This window comes from Giraffa tippelskirchi, chromosome 13, assembly GCF_054371585.1.
Source record: "Giraffa tippelskirchi isolate mGirTip1 chromosome 13, T2T-mGirTip1v1.2.pri, whole genome shotgun sequence".
NCBI lineage: Eukaryota > Metazoa > Chordata > Mammalia > Artiodactyla > Giraffidae > Giraffa > Giraffa tippelskirchi.
In genome coordinates this window covers 118,066,632-118,081,939 of record NC_137287.1, presented here as the reverse complement: position 1 = coordinate 118,081,939, position 15,308 = coordinate 118,066,632, and the positions used below count along the sequence as shown (strand labels likewise).

At 49.3% G+C, this 15,308-nt stretch overlaps 1 protein-coding gene and 1 non-coding gene across 2 annotated transcripts in view; both read left to right on the top strand.

The window, feature by feature from the left end:
• PREX1 (phosphatidylinositol-3,4,5-trisphosphate dependent Rac exchange factor 1) overlaps positions 1 to 15,308 on the top strand; it is a 178,152-nt gene that overhangs the window by 4,027 nt on the left and 158,817 nt on the right. The gene's annotated exons all lie outside the window — the stretch shown is intronic.
• Positions 13,732 to 13,802, top strand: TRNAC-GCA (transfer RNA cysteine (anticodon GCA)). Its single transcript has one exon. It is a non-coding gene; the product is annotated as a tRNA-Cys (tRNA).

Below are 15,308 nucleotides of genomic sequence, written 5' to 3'. Positions count from 1 at the left end.
AATTAACTGTTATATGATACTTAAAGATTACAGGTGATTAGGATTGTAGGATTCTAGTAGCCAGCAAGCAGGAGTAGTCAGGGAGGGCTGCCTGGAAGAAGTGAGATCTGAGTCATTACTGAAAGGAGGACAGGAACTCTGGGTGAATTTCCTTTTGACCGTCTACATTCCAGAGCTAGTGGTTTTGGGTTTGGGGGCTCTCAGTTTCCTCCAGAATTTCCCCATCTTTCCTTACCTCCTGGATTGCACTTCCTCCCCTATCTTCAGTGGGGCCTGGTGACTTTGGTGCTATATTCCATGTGTGTTTGTTGAAGAGTCATGGGAAGCGAAGGACAGCCTTCTCGTATTGATGCTGGATCTCTCTTGGAGGACCCCCTAGAGGTGGCAGGAGATGCCTTGGGTTTTGAGAACCTTGGATCTCAACCTTTAGAAGCCCTGGCTGTGCTAGGTGCACCGTGTATACTCTTGGGCTGTGTTAATAATGATAATGACAATGATATTACTGCCTGTCATTACTGTAGGGGCTGACACTGATTCATTGCTTACCCTTCTATCCATTCATTTGATCTTTCCAGCACCCCTGTGAAGGAAGTGCTGTCTTATCCCCATTGGCAGATGAGGAAGCCGAGGCAAAGATCGTTTAAGTGAGCTGTCTGGTTCATGTGGACAGCTGCCTACTCTGGAACTCATGTCTGCAGCCACTTCACAGACTGCCTCTGGCTTATAAAGGGCTTGACTCATGACTTATGGAGGTGGCAGAACTGGGATTTGAACCCAGGTCTGTGTGACCCTTACCCTCTGCCTGGGCTTCCTCTGGTTACTTCCCCCCTGTGACTCCTGTCTCTTCCGCAGAACGGGCACAGCTTAGAAGACTGGAAATGTCAGGCTGCTGGGTTCCTCCTCTGTACTCCATGTCTCTTCATGGCGTGAGGGTTGAGGGTGGGGCTCTGGAGCCAGGCTGCTGGTGTTCAAACCTTGGCTTTACTCCACACTGACTGTAGGTGGCCCTGGGCAGGTCACCAGCCTGCTCTGTGTCTCAGTTTCCCCATCTGCATAATGGGCACAGTATAGCAGCTGCTGCATCATAGAGGAAAGGTTGCATTTCCAGTGAGCCTGAGGTTATTGCTGTTACCACTGTACCAGGCACACAGTAGGTGCCTAGAATACTCTGGTAGCTTTTTGAGGGGATGTGCAGCATTGGGGAGCAGAAGAGTTGGTCTTTTTGGGGCTCAAAGTCTTCCCCCTTAAAGAAAGGCCGGGTGATCCTTGAACCCACTTGCCTCATGTTTAGATTGGTTTGGGGTCTCCACCTACAAGTCAAGGAGTCTGCCTTTGGGGACAGCTGCCAATGGGTTCCCTGAATGGATGTGCCATCCAGCCTGGGTGGATGGGCAAAGAGACTCCTTGTTGGGGGGTGGTCAGCAGACCCCTGAAGGGCTCCCCTTGGCTCTCTGATGAGAGAAAGGGCTCCCCATTCCTCTATGATGCAGCAGCTACTATACTGTGCCCATTATACAGAGGGGGAAACTGAGGCACAGAGCAGACTGGTGACCTGCCCAGGGCCACCTACAGTCAGTGTGGAGTAAAGCCAGGATTTGAACACCAGGACAGGACAAAGACCAGTCACTCTCAGACACCCACAGGGTCTGCCTGAACTGGCTGGGCTGGGGTCCTTGAGGAACGATAGGCAGGGAGCTGGTTCTGCTTTTTGGGGGTAGGAGACGAAAGCTTTTCTTCTCATTTGAGCTCTGCTTGCCAAAACAAGAAACTGTGGTTTTGTGTTGTCACTATTTTTTTTTTAAGATTTTTGTGCTCTTAGTCTGACACTAGGGAGCGATGCTGGCGAGTGGGGGCGGGGGGTGCATTTTAAATTCTACAGTCACAGAATGACCTGCCCGGTGACGTGGGGGAATGGTTTCACAAGGTTGTGTTGTGCAAAGGAGGATGCTCAGAAGTTCCGCCTTGGGAATATAAGCAATAACCATAATATGATATACATTGTATGTATGACATGACAGGAATTTGGAGAAAAGGATGGATAGATGTGTATCTTGTGAAGAAAGGCAAGCAGAAAGATAAAAAGAGGAAAAAACGTTCTAAGAAATGCTATTTGAAATGCCCTTTCCATGTAAAATTATGCATATGTTTGAGAATATATTTTTTACAACTTGCCCTCAGAAAGAATTATTGTATTTTCAGCCTGATTATTAGTTGAACGCACAGCAATAGTAAGAATAATTTTGCTAAGACTTACATAGTGCTAGATGTTTGTAAGCCCCAGGTAAAGCATTCTCTGTGTATCAGCTCCAAAGTTCCAGGTGTTATTGTGCTTCCTGTTCCACAAATGAAACAAAGGCACAGAGAGGTCAAGTCGGTTTCCCAGGGTCACACAGTTTGATGGAACTGGGATTCAAACCCAGGTAGTCTGACTGCACAGCCCACGTTCTTTAACACTACCCTGAACTGCCCCAACAGGGTGCTGTGCTCACGACCCACATTCCTGCCTTTGTGAGACCTCTGGGCTGCCCAAGTGGGCAAGAATTAAGCCCAGCGATCCGAATGATCTGAGCTTTAGGATGCGAGGGAGCCACTACCAGCCCACTTTGTATTGGGCTGAACGTCATCAGGAAGGTGGTGAAAATTTTGTGATGATAAAAACCTTAGCATCAGCAGGAGTTAGATGGGGCCCCTCTTTTGTGTATGGCAGACACAGCTACGTACAGGTAAAGCCATAAAGAAATTAGACTGTTTTTTTCAGATGTAGACGGAGCATCTGCTGTGTATTCCAGTCCGTGTTCCAGGCCACGAGGATGCCGCCGCCAACGGGGCAAACGTGGTCCTTGTCCTTATGAGAAAGATGAGTCAACAGGGATGCTCGAGCTCATGCATTTGAATGAGTGTGTTCTTCAAATAAACATCCCAGACGCCCACTCACTATTATTCTGATGTTTGCTCTTGTAACTGTTGCTCTGTCACTTTAAGAAGAGATGGATGGGTTTGGTGTCCCTGGCTTTTGGAGGCTTCAAGGGCACTACTTTCTTCGAGAGTGTCCCTTTTATCAGGCCAGTGAGCAGAAGAGCTGTTGGACTCAGGGCCACACCCTCAGATTAAGAAACCCACATCCTCTCTGCTTTACAGCCAGCCCTCTCTTAAAGCTTTTGTAAAAGTTGAGTCTTTGAAGTATACCATGCCTCACTGCAGAACTTTACCTCCCAGAGTTTTGTGCTTTCTCTTCTCTAGATGCAGGTTTTCTGGCTGGAACCCAGAAAGTGGGAAGTGGGTAACCAGAGTTTGCTGTCCCACTGGCTTTGTTTCGAGAGCACCAGGTGAGGTCAGAGCTGGTTCTTGCCCCAGAATTTAGGAGACATAGAACTTGTGAGCAAGCTAGGGGTGGAGGGAGGGTCTGAATCTCCTTGTTTTGCAGGTGAGGCCCCCAGAGGGACCCCCTGCAGAAGTTGCGACCCCCAGAGGGAGGTGAGCCCCGGTCAAGGGTGGTGACTGTGGCTGGTCGGGGTTCCATCCTGAGATTTCTGGGGAGAGAAGGCTTGGGAGCCTTCTCTGGGGACTTGTGTTTTAGCCCGGATCCAGTGTCCCCCTTAAACAGGTTCTACAAGGGGCATTTCCAGCCCTAGCAACTGGTTTGGGGTTAATCCCTTCATCTTTCAACCTTTGGCATTATTGACACATTGGGCAGGATCAGTCTTTGTGGGCTGTCCTGTGTGTTGCAGGATTTCAGAAGCATCCTTGGCCGCCATCTGCTAGACTCCAGTAGCGTCTCCTTCCCCCAGTTGGGACAATCAGAAGTGTCTCCAGACATTGTCATGTGTCCCCTGGGGGCAAAAATAGCCCCTGGCTGGGAATCACTGGTTGAAACCTCCTTTGATCACCAGCTCTGCTTTTGGACCATTTGAAGGCAATTACACGCGTATAGCGTTGATATGTGTGTGTGTGTAAATGTGTGTGTATTTACATAAATGGCATGGTACGGTTTGTCTTTTTCACTCTGCAACGTGTCTTGGGTTCATGGTTAAGGGCCCAGACTGGAGACAAACAGCCTGGGTTTGAAACACAGCTCTGCCCCCGTGTGACCTTGGATGAGTCGTTTTGCTTCTGTGAGCCCTGGTTTCCTCATCTGTAAGATGATTGTAGCCCTCTGAGGGTGGCTGCAAGGATCGAGTGTAGTCACTTACCTGCTGCAGCTGGGTCCTGGGGCAAGATCAGTCTCCCTGAAGTACCTGCCACAGAAGGGAGCCCTGAGGAAGGAGGGAAGCCCTCCAGACTCCCAGACGAGTCTGCATTTTTAGTTTTTTTTTAATTTTCTCGACTCTTTGAGGGCCAGCAGGGGATCTGCCTGTCGGCCCCTCTTCTGTCCTGTGGTCAGACACACAATCTGTGTTTACCCGCCTGGTTCCTTCCCCAGGGTGGAGCTGGCAACTGATCCCTTGATTCTGGGCCAGGAGAGGTGAGGCTATTTCAGGCTGGCTGGCCTAGGGCCACTGAAGTTTGGTAGAGGCAGGTGGCCAGTTGCCACCAGGATCTGAAGTCTTTCATCCCCTTGCTGGGGAGGGTGGGTAGCTTCTTCAAGGAGCTGCTCAGGCCAGGGTCACCGTGGGGTATAGGCAGTCAATGCTTTCATTCACAAATTCACTTCTTAAACAAACAGATGTTAAGCACCTACTAAGTGTCAGACATATGGGCTAGATGTTGGCACATGGCCAGTACAAGATGGACAAGGTTCTTGCCCTTGTGGAATCTTCACACAGTACAAAAAGAGATCGCTTGAGAAAGTGACGAGAGGTGTAATGATAATAAGATAATCCATTGAGGCCCTGCTGGGTGCCAGGTACTGTATGAATTCTCTCTTTGAGCCCTTGCAGCAACCCTTTGGAGTAGAGACTGTCATTATATCTATTTTGCTCCTGGGGAAACCACGGCCCGGAGAGGCTGAGGAAATTGCTCAAGTCCACACGGTTTGGAGTGGGTGCACGAGGAGAAAGGAACATGGAGATACACTGGTGACAGAGGTGGTGGCATCTGTCGAGATGAGGTGGTCAAGGGAGGCCTTTCTGAAGAGGCGGCCGAGAAGGAGCCTGCCGAGGAAAGAGCTGCGAGAAGCGTGCTCCAGGTGGCGGGAACAGCGTGTGCAAAGGCCCTGAGGCAGGGCCCGGTTCAGCTTGCTGAAGAGGAGGTGAGGTTGGCATGCACAGCAGGGATTCTGGAGGTGTGAACCTCACGTGCACGGTGAGCAGTTTGGGCTTGAGTCTTAGTGGGATGAGGAGGCCCTGGGGTGTGGCATGGTCTGACTGATGACCTGAAACTCAGGACCGCACGGTGCCCTTCCTAAGGTCCAGCAAACACCTCCTGCTTCCTGCCTGGGCACCCACCTAGGAGGGACGACCACATCTTCCCTTCCCACAGACTGTGCCCCGGCTGTCTAGTGACCTGGGCCATTTCTGCCCTCTGTCTGGGTGGGTACTGTGAGCCGACCACACGTGGAGAGGAGTTTGGGCTCCTCTTTGTGGCCTGGGTGTGGACAGGCTGCACCGGGAGGGCTGTGGAGGTGAGACGGGTCTCTGCTTCTGGTGAGGGAGGGGCCACCTCATGTTTTCTGTTCAGGAAACTGATTTGCATGATTAAAAACTGTTTGGTGGCACCTCTGACTCCACCCTCCACTCACAGCCATCACGACAGCACTTAACCTGGTGTCAGCTCACCTGTCTTTTTCATACCCACTTCACAGATGAGGAAAATGGAGGCCCTGAGGGTAGCTCGCCTGGGGACCCACCCTGGGGAACTGGCCATTGCCTCCGCTGCTCTCATCCTTGTCTCCCGTGGTCTGCTCTCCATGCACAGCCTGGGGAACCTAGTTAGACTTGTTAGGTCGTGCTGCCGCCCTGTTCAAAGCCCTGCTATGGCTGCCAGCGCCCTCAGTCAAAGCCAGGTCCTCAGGGTGGCCTAGCAGGTCCCGCACCACTTACCCAGTCACTTCTCCCCTCCGTCTCCTAGTCATCTTTTTTCTTCATACGGTTTTTTTAACACCGAGCTATGATTCAGACACCGTGCATTCTACCCCCTCAAGAGTACGACTCCGTGGTTTGGGGTATATTCACAAAGTTGTGCAGTCGTCACCGCCGCCTAATTCCAGAGTGTCCCGTTGCCTTCCCTTGCTCCGCTGCAGCCACAGGGGCCCTTTCCCAGGGCCGCAGGCGTGCTCCTGCATCAGGGTCTTCTCGTGCTCTGTCTGGACTGCACTTCCTCCAGTATCCCCGTGGCTCACTCCTTCAGGCCTCTGCTGGAACCTCGTGGTCTTCGGAAGGTCTTCCCTGACTACCCCACCACCACTTCGCCTTTGAAGTTGTACTCTGCACCCACTTACTGCTTCCTGTCTCCTTTTCTCTGGGTGGTCTTTTATTTACTCTCTCTCCAGCACCATAAACAGCACCTGGCACATAGTAGGTGCTCATGAAATATTTGTTGAGCGAAGAAAAAAAAATCTCCTCTGTACACACACACACACACACACACACACACACACACATTTATTTGTTTATTTTTTGACTGCACTACACAGACTGTGGGATCTTCGTTCCCCCACCAGGGATTGAACCCACATCCTTGGCAGTGGAAGCATGTAGTCCTAATCACTGGACTACCAGGGAATTCCCATATTTTTAAAATAATGTGATGGTCTTGATTTATATAAATGCTCAGTGTTTTTGTGTGGATTTTTGGGCCCCTGGGTCTGGCCCAGACTGTCTGGGTCTGAACTGTGTCTCTGTCCCTCAGTGGCTCTGAGATCCTTGGCAAGGAGTTTCCCCTTTCTGGGCCTCAGTTTCCTCATCTGTAAAATGGGTTGGGACACTTTGTTCAGTGTTGGCATATGGCCAGGCTCCAGTCAATGGTAGCTGTTCTTTTAGTAAAATTATTATTAGGTTTTAGAATCTCAGTATTTCCCTTCTTTTTTTTTTTTTTTTTTTTCAAGAACAGTTATGGGGTCTTGTCTTGAAAAATGTGCCTCAGATCATTCTTGGGGCTTGAAATAAGCAACTGAATTCATTTTGGCCAGGTGGCCCCTTGCCCTGAACTCCTGGTCTCTGTACTCCTGTCTCTGAAGGCAGTTGGGAGCAAAGACATCTCTGGGATGAATGGCATTTGGGACTAGACGAGATTATTCATCTCCTTCCCCGAGGAACCCACCCAAAGATAGAAAAAAAAAAATGGTCATCTTCTCAGAAATACATGAAGGCCCCTCCCATTCTCCCACTCTGAAATCTTTCCACAGACTTGAGTGGACACAGAATAAGCCATTTTCCACTTCCCGGGCGAGGCTGTTGTACATTCTCCTTCCTTTGCATCCTCACAGTTGTGCAGATGAGGAAACTGAGGCCCAGAAATGTGAGGCCATTTGCCCAAGATCACAAGAGAGGGTGTATCCGTTGTCTACTGCTGTGTAACAAACGACCCCGCATTTAGTGTTTTGAAGCAGCCCTATTGATAACCACCCTGCAGTTTCTGTGGTTAGAATTCTGGGCGCTACGTAATTGAGTTTTCGTCTCTGGGTCTCACACTGCTGCTGTTGTGGTATTGGCTGGACTACCGTCTCGTCTGAATCTTGGGGACCTCTATTTAGCTTCTTGGTTGAATTTAGTTCTTGCGACCGCAGGACTGAGGTCCCCATGCTCTTTCTGGTTGTTTGCTGTGATGACTCTCACCTCCTCAGATCCTTGTCATGTGCTTTTTAAAAAATCCGTTCTGACAGTCTCTGCCTTTTAATTAGACTATTTAGCTCATATACATTAATGCAATTATTGACAGCGTTGGGTTTAGGTCTAACATTCTGCCATTTCATTGCATCTCCTTCCTCTCCTGTCCCCATTGTGCTGGAGGAAAGGGGAGCAGGAAATGCAGGTTGATCGAATCCAGACTCCTTGCTTACGTGGCTTACATGGCCTCTGAGGTCTGGACTCGGCTCACCACACCAGCTTCATCTCCCCCTGCATTCATTATTTCCTGGGCCCGTCCGCTGGCTTTCTGTTCTTGAACTTGCTAGGCTGGTTCCCCCTTCTCAACCTTTTCATTTGCTGTTCCTCTTGCCTGTAGCACCTCTAACTGTGCCATGCATGGGGCCCTTCCCTCTCATTTAGCTGCATAATTCCAGTGTCACTTCCTCGGGGAGCCTTCGAGTCCTGGTCTCTGTACCACCACACCCATTTTCTTCTTGGTACCTGTCACTCCCTGAAATAGTCTTGTCTGTTTACTTGATTAGCGTCTGTCTCTCCCACTAGGATGTAAGTCATACGAGGTCAGCGCCCCCGTCTGCTGTGTTCACTGACAGCCCCACAGCACCTAGCACATAATGGGCACTCTGTTAATGTGGGTCTAGGGAGTGAGTGTGTGAGCGAAAGGGATTGGATGCCGTGCACTGTGTGGTGGAGGCTCCCCCGGTTCCTGCCACCAGGCCTTCTGATTCCTTGACTTTGGCGAGCTTGGACCTCAGCATGGGGAGTGCCTGCAGGCTGGCGTCCTTGGCCTCTTGCCCTTACCGCACTGGGAGGGCCGAGGGAGCTCTGTGTGGTCCCAGCCACTAGCTGATGGCAGGCTAGGCTGATGATTAGGTGTTTTTGTTTTTTTTTAATTTTTAAAGTTTATTAATTAAAAAAAAATTAAAAAAACTTTTTTTGTCTGTGCTGGGTCTTTGTTGCTGCATGCGGGCTTTCTTTAGTGGCGGTGAGCGGGGGAGGCTTCTCATTTCAGTGGCTTCTCTTGTTGCGGAGCATGGGCCCTAGACACAGGGGCTCTGGGCGCGTGGGCGTCCGTCCTTGCAGCACGAGGCTTCAGTGGTCGTGGCGTGCAGGCTCAGGAGTTGCGGTTCGAGGGCTTAGGTGCCCCGGGGCATGTGGCGTCTTCCTGGAGGAGGGATCGAACCCGTGTCCCCTGCATTGTCAGGCAGACTCTTATCCACTGTACCACCAGGGAAGTCCAGTTGGGTGGTTTTTTAAGATTTATTTCCCCTTGATCAAAAAGGTCATAAATATAGTGGGCGTGTATGTGTCAAAAACACATTCTCTTATGTCTTATGTATTCTCTTATTACAGACTCTCTCATATGGAACCAAGTATTGTAAAATGATGTTTTATGTATGTACCTGGCTGTACATTTTATGTATGCACCTGGCTACACGTTTCTGCACATGTTCAGAGGTTTAGATGTAAAACCCCAGTGTGCTGTATTTGTGGACATTTTAATTCATTTTTTCAAAGTTAATTTTTTGGTAACTTTTTATGTTGACATTTCAAGAATAGAGAGCACCCCATAGATCTTTCACCTAGGTTCACCAGTTTGTTTTATAATTCTCCCCTCTTCTTTCCCCTCCCCATCTCCCCCACCTCCTACACACACATGCATGTACACACACACACACAGGAGTTTTTATTACTTTGATCCATTTGAGAACAATGGCAGACATGATGCCCCTAAGAACACAGACATTCTCTGCTATAACCACAGTACACTGAACAAAATCAGGAAATGTAACATTGATAGTGAATTATACAATCCACAATCTATATTCAAATTTCACCTATTTTCCCAAAAATGTTCTTTATACTTCCCCTCCCCTCTTTCCTCATCTCCAGGATCCAGTCCTGAATCATGCATCATGTTGAGTTGACTTCACTGGCGATTTTGACTGTGTGAGACTTTTACCCCTTGTGTGGGTGGTAGGAACTCTCTGCTGAGATGTAGTTCTTTCACTGCTTGTCCCCAGGCAACCACTTACCAGCTCTGTGACCTTGGGCAGATGGCTCTTGGGCCTCAGTTTCTTTGGCTGTGAAATGGGGAGATCTCTTTTTCTCCCTTGCACACATTTTATTGAGTGTCTGCTGTGTTCCTGGGTGTGTTGACACTGGGGATTCAGCAGTCACAGGGTAGGCAGGCATCTGGGTCCTTGGGCTGGCAGCTGAGAGGAGAGGATTTGGAGTGAAATACAATAGTAGGTGCTGGGCACAGAGCTGGCTCCCAGGGACACCCTCTACGCATGGGCCATTTTTGCTGTCACTTTGCTCGTTGTAGAACATTTGGAAAATAAAGACAAGCAAAAAGATCTCACCCTTCCAAATAGTTGTTTCACCTCTCAGTACATTTCCTGCTTGTTCTTTGTGTGTTGTTTCAGCCGAGGTGTGATCACACCACACACGCGATGTTATGTCTTCTCTTGCCTCTTCTGTGCAGCTCCTGTGTCACTACTAAGCACACTTCATCGCTAAGCTTTTGATGGCTTCGTAATGAAACATGGGGCTCTGGGTCCGCACTGTCCAGGTTGAGTTGTTAGGAAACCGTTGACCGAAACCACCCACCTTGGCCAGGCCCACTTGCCCCAGTTGTCTCACAACAGGAGGTCCTGATAAGGAACATGATGCTGCTGCTGAAAACTGACTGGGAACATTCGGGAGGGATTGGAAGAGGGAGGAGGGAGATGGCCAACCTCCCAGAATCCTTTGTGTTGGCCTCCATCTTGGCTGAGTGATGCACGTGCCACCAGGAAGGACCCTGAATCAGACTATGGGCCGAACAAGATGATTGGCCAGAGACAAGCCAGAAAATAACCTTGTTCCCCTAAAACCCGATACTGTGAGCCATGTGGCAGAGCAGTTCTCCTGGGCTCCCTTACCCTGCTGCTCTCTGCCTGGGCACCCCCTTCCAATAAAGTCTCTTGCTTTATCAGCGCGTGTGTCTCCTCCGACAGTTCATTTCTGAGTGATAGACAAGAGCCTACGCTCAGGCCCTGGAAGGGGCTTCCCCTTCCTGCATCAGCGTCCTGGTTACTTACCAGCTGTGTAATGGTGGGCAAATTGCTTTACCTGGGCAGGCTTCATTCTGGAACTAGCCCTTAGACTGATGGGGAATTAGATGAGTTAAGACCTGTCATGCTTTCAGAGCAATGCCTGGCACATGGTAAATGCTTGGTATATATTAGCTATAGTTATAATAATTATTACAATAACATAATGTAATAATATAGTATATTATAATAACATAATGTAATAATATACTAATAAAATTATTATTATCATTTAACCATCCCTGTTATATTGGGTATTTACATAGATTTCAGCTTTTCACAATTACAGACCATATGTGTCTTTGTTCAAGCTGCCAGTTCAGTAACTGGGGGCTGAAGAAACTTTGGTTTAGGGCTTTGTGGTCTTTACCAACCCAAAGAAATCACCAACACCTAGAATCATAGAATTGAGTTGTCAGAGCTAGGAGAGACCATGACAGTATCTCAGTGTCATTTTTCCAGATGGGGAAACAGGCCCCAAACCGTTCAGTGAGTTAGTTGGTTCAGGCTTACCAAGTGAGTTTGTGGCTGAGATGGAACTTGCTCTGCTTTTGTCCAACAGCTCAGATGCTTGGAAGACAGAGAGGGAGGGTTTAAGTTGTGTCCAGATGAGCTGGAGGAATCCTGTGTGCCCAGAGGTTTCCTGTGTCTTTGGGAAACTTCATTTTCAAATCCTTTAACTTTAGTGGCCATAAATGATGTGTGTGTGTGTGTGTGTGTCTGTCTGTCTGTCTTTCTGTCTTTCATTGGTCATGGGTCCATAGCACCACAAGTTCCAAACTGGGGGTTCTCAGGCCAGTGCAGGCCTGTGCAGTGTTTTAAAATTTTTTTTAATGGTTGCCAACATTTCTTGAAAAGTTAAGAAATTTCATATAAAAATGTTTATTTCTGAGTTCTTAAATAATTGGAAGATCTGTCCACATTAAGCTTGTGGGCCTATAGGCAAACACTTGCCTGGAGCTGAACGGCAGCTGCCTTCTTTAGACAGGACAATCTTCCGTTTGCCACAGTCCCTACCCTTCCCTAATGTCCCCAACATCGAAACCCAGCGTTGGCTGCCATTTACCATTGTGCTTGCTCTGCTGGACTTAAAAAAAAAAAAAAATAGACTCGAGGACATTGTAATAATTCTTCTAACCCTTGTTTCAATCAGAGAGAAAACAGACCAGGAGAGTTTCATGTTCTTTTCTGCTTGTTGTTTTGAGATTTTACTGGCTTCTTGGTTTTCGGTTGTGTTGGGTTTTCGGCACTGCATGTGCTTTCTCTCATTGTGGTGAGTGGGGCTGCTCTCTAGTTGCAGTGAGCAGACTTCCCATGTGGTGGCTTCTCTTGTTGTGGAGCCCAGGCTCTAGAGCACAGGCTTCAGTAGTTGCGGTGCACCGGCTTAGTTGCCTCACCGCACATGGGATCTTCCGGGACCAGGGATCGAACCCGTGTCTCCTGCATTGGCAGGCAGATTCTTAACCCCTGAGCCGCCGGGGAGGTGTGAGAGTTACATGTTTTAAGAAACAAAGGCGGCCAGCTTTCCCTTTGGAAGGAGGATGGATTCCCTTTGGAAGGATTACTGACACATTTAGTAAGCAAAAAAAGTGCTTTTTTGTTCAAAGGTTGTGACTCTCATCTCATCACGGAGGACACCCATCCAGCCCCAGGCCCATCCCCTTTCATTCAGGCAGCTGAGTTTGAGATGCATCTTGCAGTTTGTGGGTGGTCCCTCTATCCTCTGAGGTGAGAGGAGGGGGAGAAGGTGGTTGTCTCTTGGAGAGGGTGATTCTCCTACCCGAGCTTCCACTTCCTGTGGCCTGTGGGCAGTCACTCTCCTTTCTTTTTTGCAACCTCAGCTGTTGAACTGGAGGTTCCCACATTCATCTGTCCTGCTTCCTGAATCTTGTTCTGTACTTGGGCTCCTTTGGCAGATTCCGGGTTGCAGATCCCAGAGAGGATGCAGTGGGCTCCTCTGTGGGTGTTTGGGGGTCCCTCAGTTGCCATCGGGGGCCCCCGCTTGGACTTGAGGACCCTGATACCTTCCCAGTCAGGCTTGGCGTCCCCTCTTCTTGTACGGCCCCGTGGAGTTTCTCTCCCCTGCTTTGTTTCTCCAAAATCTAGAAGGTTTTGAAACAGCAACAATAAGAGAGCAGCAACTGCTGGTTCTCAGGCTTCTTTGGTCACAAGAGACAGAAAACCCAGCTTAAACTGCCTTCAGCACAGACTGGACTTGCTTGGTTTGTGTTAGGGGAGGGTCTGTCTGCTCTCGTGGGGTGAGTGGCTCTGATTGGCTGTCTTGAGTCGCGGGCCCAGCCCTGACCCCGTCACTGAGGCTGACTGGCCAGGTCTGGGTGAGGGGCCCTCCTGCACCCCTTGCCCGTGGAGGAGCCGTGGTTCCCGGAAGGCAGACTCCAGGGCCCTGGGACCGGGAGAAGGGGAGGGATGCCAGCTGAGAGCATCTCTTCTCCTCTGTGCTGGTACCATCATCCCAGATTGGAAGCCTTTGCCTTCCCCCAAGTCTTGGGTCCCAGGGAAGCTCTGTTGTCACTGGGGCTGCCCACACTGCCCAGTGGCTTTTCCACATCCTACCTTCAAAGCCTTGCTCATATCCTGCTTCCTCAAAAGACCTTCCCTGACCGTTCTGGCTCTTTCCATGGGTCTAATAATAGCACCAGCATCCACATGGTGTGAGATATCCTCAGTGGACAAATCTCAAGCAACATAGCCTCCCAGGAATCTCATGGAGAAGCCGTTTTGGTGTTACCTATTTTATCCATGAGGAAACAGAGGCTCAGAGAGGTTCAGCACCCGGAAAGACTTCAGGGTCATACAGCATCTGTCTCTCTCGTTGGGGGTTCCCACGAGTGTGTTTTGTTTTCTCTGAGGCCACACAACCTGGATTTGAATCCCTGGTGGCTCAGTGGTAAAGAATCTGCCTGCAATGCAGGAGTCCCAGGTTCGATCCCTGGGTTGGGAAGATCCCCTGGAGGAGGGCATGACAACCCACTTTAGTATTCTTGCCTGGAGAATCCCATGGACAGAGGAGGCTGGCGGGCTACAGTCCATGGGATCGCAAAGAGTCGGACACGACTGAATGGCTAACACTTTCACACTTTTCTGCCTGTTTAGGAAAATGGCTTAACCTCTGTATCTGGGGAAGAACATTCTAGGCACAGGGAATAGCAAGTGCAAAGGCCCTGTGACAGGAGTGTGTTTCAGGAACAGAAAGGAGGCAGTGAGCCAGGTGAAAAATGAATCGGAGGTGAAGTCAGGGAGGTAACAGTATGAGTGGAGAGGCTGGTGGGCAGATTGTGGGCTATTGTAAGGACTTTGCATTTGACTTGGAGAGAGGGGAAAGCCCTTGGAGCTTTTGAACAAAGGAGGGACAGAATCTCGCGTAGTTGTCCCAGGATCCCTTTGGTTGCCAGGGGAGAATGGACTGTAGGGGGGCAGCAGGGAGGCAGAGGGGGGAGGCTGCATGGTAGTAGCCCAGGGGGAACAACACGACAGCCGGGGTCTGGGGTGTTCTGTGGGTGGTTAGAAGTTAGTTATTTGCTGCTCCTTTGTATTCCTGTGTTGTTCATTAGCTGTGTGACCTTGGGTCCTGGCTTTAATCTCATTGAGCCTCAGTTTTCTCATCTGTAAAATGGGATTGATGGTGTTACTTCTCTCATCAGGCTGTGGGTATGAATTGCATGCAATGATAAATGTAAAGGGCTTTCTGGAATGCCTGACAAACACTCAGCAAATATTTGTGGAATAAACCAGTGAGTGAACGACATGGAGTTTGGGGCTGCTCCAGCTCTGCCCAAGGCAGCATCTACTCCTGAGGTTAGCCCCAGAGCGGGAAGCATCCCACCTCACCACTCTCAACTCTACCCTCCTCCTCCCGACACATGGAGATTTGAATGAACAAAACCCAGAATGTTCTGGCAACAGTCGTTCCCTCTTTCCTAGTGACAAAAAACATCTTGTGAAGTCCATCTCAGAAATGAGGATGGTGCAGGCAGGCTCAGGGGGCAGCTTGCAAGGATGGGGAGGGACTTGGGAGGAAGACATCTCAGGGCCCCATAGAGGGACAGCCTGCTCCCCCACAATCGTGTAGCCTCATGCGGGTCAGAATCCTCTTGAATTGGTAGTGTTTTGTGGAATGAGAACTATGTGGAGCCACGTTTTTGCTCAGTAACCACATCAATCAACATTACCTTCTGTAGCATTACCATTATCTGTCTCCCACACACAGAAAAAGTGATAATACCCAGTGCCGGTGTGCTTGTTTGGACATGACAGTTCCATGATTCCTGTCAAGAGTATTAATGCTGCTGTCTTTTGGGAAGAATAGTCTGGCCATGTTTTCTAATTTGTTCATTTATTTTCCTTTTCAACTTCATTGAGATATAATTCAATGAAATTGAAAGGAAAATAAATCAGAAGACGAGATGGTTGGATGGCATCACCAGCTCAATGAACATGAGTTTGAGTA